This window comes from Xiphophorus maculatus, unplaced genomic scaffold (genome assembly GCF_002775205.1).
Source record: "Xiphophorus maculatus strain JP 163 A unplaced genomic scaffold, X_maculatus-5.0-male Unplaced_Scaffold_BN229, whole genome shotgun sequence".
NCBI classification, from domain to species: domain Eukaryota; kingdom Metazoa; phylum Chordata; class Actinopteri; order Cyprinodontiformes; family Poeciliidae; genus Xiphophorus; species Xiphophorus maculatus.
In genome coordinates, this window is record NW_019369822.1 from 19,516 (window position 1) to 23,154 (window position 3,639).

The 3,639-nt window shown below is 36.0% G+C and overlaps 1 long non-coding RNA gene across 2 annotated transcripts; it reads left to right on the forward strand.

Annotated features, from left to right (window-relative positions):
• Positions 1-292: 292 nt before the first annotated feature.
• On the forward strand, positions 293-1,734 carry LOC111607992. 2 transcript variants are annotated; one of them, XR_002752484.1, is made up of 3 exons: positions 293-387; positions 500-861; positions 1,015-1,734. It is a non-coding gene; the product is annotated as an uncharacterized LOC111607992 (long non-coding RNA). The 2 variants fall into 2 exon arrangements; XR_002752485.1 differs by having other exon boundaries at positions 1,018-1,734.
• Positions 1,735-3,639: the final 1,905 nt, after the last annotated feature.

Below are 3,639 nucleotides of genomic sequence, written 5' to 3' on the forward strand. Positions count from 1 at the left end.
TCAGATGAATCCTAGTTACAAACATTTTACCTGGACTGAGGAGAAGATCTTCTTTCAGAAGAAAGGAAAGTTTGTATTTAATTCTTATATCAAGTTAAACTCACTCACTGATGTTGTTTTTCTTCATGATTATAACAAACTGATTTCACTCAGAAAAAGTTTTATAATTAAAGGTTCAGCAGCTGCAGAGAAAGAAAACATGTCCTGTTGACTGAGAGTTGCTGTGTGAGCTTATAACCACAAGTTGGCAGTAATGATCTCTTTCTACACCATAGGTCCAGTTATTCCTTGTATTGATGTTCTGCTGCCTCTCCTCCTCTTCCTCTCTCAGGATGAAGATGATCTCCAGGATCCTGCTGCTCCTCATCCTCAGCTCATGTCTCTGTGGTCAGTCTCCATCTTGTCTTTGTGACAGAAAGCTCTCTAGATGGAGCTGAAAGACTCCCATGTTCCAGTTCTCAGTGTGTCTGCTCCTCTCTTTCCCTCTCTGTCTCCTCAGCAGCAACATTTGTAGTGAATGTGACACAGAGCAGCTATCAGGCAGAGGAGAACCACAGCATCACTCTGGAGTGGACCTTCACCACCAAGACTCAGGGATCCTGGAGGGATCTGTTCATCATCTGCAGGTTGTTGGCTCCTCATAAAGAATTGATCTTTATCAGGTCCATAATGGTGTTGAGGTGTCAGATTCTCAGGATGAACAGTTTTCAGGACGAGTCCAGAGTGACAAAGACGTCCTCAGAGAAGGACGAATCAGACTCCATGTGTCCAGACTGAGGACTGAAGACTCTGGTCTGTATCTGTGTGACGTGAAAACTGAAGATGGATTCAACTCTGGAAGATGTCGACTCAACGTTACTGGTGAGAAGAAAAATTCTGATAAATATATTTTTTCTCTAATAGTTAAATTCTTAAGATGTTGGTTGATGAACCAACATCTTCATTTTCTACATGAATCCTCCTGCATCTCAGTTTTTATCAAATATTAATAAATATTTCTGATTTCTCTCCCAGCAGCTGCTGATTAGATCCAAACTCAGAGACCAACTTTGACTCCAGAACCAGAGAGACGAGGAAGGAACATCATCTTCATCTTCATCAGTCTGGGACTGACAGCAGCTCTAATGGTTCTAATAATAATATTGATTATTTGGTTTAGGAAGAAAAGGAGAAAAGAAACCAAACTTTTTGACAAAGAACAGATTTGTTTGAACTTGTTCTGTTTGACTTATTAGATTTTAATAATTATGACTTTGAGCCGTTTATTGATTTGCTTCAGATTCATGTTTTAAATAATTTCAAATGATTTTATTCTGTTTCACTTTATGTGTTTAAAATATTGTTTTGGAGGGACCAATGGTGACAACAGTGGTAGGAGTTTGTCCTGAAATTAGCATGTTGCTGCTTCAATCTGCCTCTTTCTTAATGTCCTTGGACAAGACGCTTCACCTGCCAGTGGCTCCGGTCCATAGTAGCCTTGCCTCTGCCAAATTGCTCCAGGGCAGCTGTGGCTATTATCCAGTATTTGTCACCATCAGTGTGTGAATGTGTGAATGGATGAGTGACTGAATGCAGTGTGAAGCACTTTAGAGTCAACTGGTCTTGATAAAGAGCCATACATGTACAAGCCATTTATAATTTTTTATGGAAATGGTTAATTAGAGCTCTAATTTATTAATTCACAAATATATTTAAACAGTCTTGTAATTTTGACCTGTGTGTTTTTGCTTTTTCATCATAGATCTCATAATCAGTGTGTTTTGGGTCATTGTGTGTAGAAAAGTTATAAATGTATATATTGAAGTTTCATTAGAGAACTGTTATTTCTTCAAAGTATCCAAGCTTGTTTCTTTAAACTTAGTTTTGTGTAAGTTTATATTTTTGATTCAATGTGTTTTTCTTCATCTTTGTGTATTTAATGAGCCTCAGTGAATCTCTCACTCTGTTTACTTGTTTCCACTTTAATGTCTAATTATGAGTCAATCTGCTCTTTATTTGTGCTGTAGGTCAAACTTCTGAAACTGTCAGTAAACAGGGAAAATATAGTTTACCTTTATTTTTTTATTTTTTTAAAACTTTTGATTCAGATTTTCCAGTGCATGTCACATCTCACACATCTTACAGATTACATGTAGAAATTCACATGTTATGTTCTAAAAAAGGGTTTTGTTTGTCCAAGGTCTTAAAGAAAAGACAAGAAAAAACAATAGTAATAGTAAAAATAAAATAAAAATACAAAGAGGAATCTCCCATTCATTAATCGTAATTTCCATCAGTTGTGGTTTGAAATGAATGTTTGAATTGCGGACCATTTTTCTATAAAGATATCAGTTTTCATCTGAAGTTTTGCTGTCATTTGTTCCATATGATAAACCTCCCTCACTCTATTCTTCCATTGGGAAATTGTTGAGGGCTGAGGCTTCAGCCATGAGACCGTAATCATTTTCTTTGCGAGGACAAGTTAGATCTTTAAGTTGTAAGTCTTACTGTGATCTTGGAATTTATTCTGGAAAATACCTAGTATTATAAAGGATGGATCTAGGGGAATTGTAATGCCCAGGCAATTATTAATTTCCTTTTGTATTCCTTTCCAATATGTTGATAATTTTGGACAGTCCCAGAATATATGAGTGAAGTCTCCAATTAGTCCACAACCTCTCCAACATTTATCAGAAGTGTGGTTAAATCTAGATATAAGAAGAGGAGTCCAGAAAAATCTCACTTTGACTTTCCATTCAAATTCTCTTAACATTGGACTATTTGATATTCTATGACCCTCCCTAAACATTTGTTCCCAGTCCTCATCATTAATTATGATATTCATTTCTAGTTCCCATTTCCCTTTGATATCTTTTGTTTCTGTAATTACTTCCTCTTGCAATATTTTGTAAATATAGGATATGAATTTGGTGGTTATATTTCCTTTTATTACAGAGAGAAAGACATTTTCTATGTTTGAGGGGGGCATTTGTATGTTTTCCCATTCTTTATGTTTCTGCAGGTAGTGTCTCATTTGTAAATATTTATACAGGTCATGGGTTGGAAGATTATATTTCCGTTGAAGTTGCTGAAAGGACATTAGGCTTCCACCTTCAAACATTTGATCTATTAGAATCCATCCTTTTTCAACCCAGTTTTGTAGTCCAGATGTAGGAAGAAATTCAGAATTATGGTCGAGCCGTATACGTCTACATAAGGAATTGGGTAGATTTAGTATCTTTTTAATCTTTGCCCATGTTAATACAGTAAACTTAACCCATTCGTTATTAATTTTATTCTTTGTCCATGTGTTTTGATTAACAAATGGAACAGTATCAAGAAGCTTGTCCTGGGAGTCACCTTGTTCCATCTTATACCAAATTGAATCTTCATCTTGGCGTATCCATGTTATTATTGATCTAGTTTGTGCGGCCCAGTAGTATTTTTTAAGGTTTGGTACGTTTAGTCCCCTGTGTTCTTTAGAACACATAAGAGTTTTCAATCTAATTCTGGGGCGTTTGTTTTGCCAGATAAATTTCGAGAGCCATTTATTCAGAGTATTAAATATGGACATGGGTATTTTTATAGGTAATGTTTGAAAAAGGAAGAGGAGTCTTGGGAGGATGTTCATTCTGATGGTTTCAATCCTCCCTACTAAAG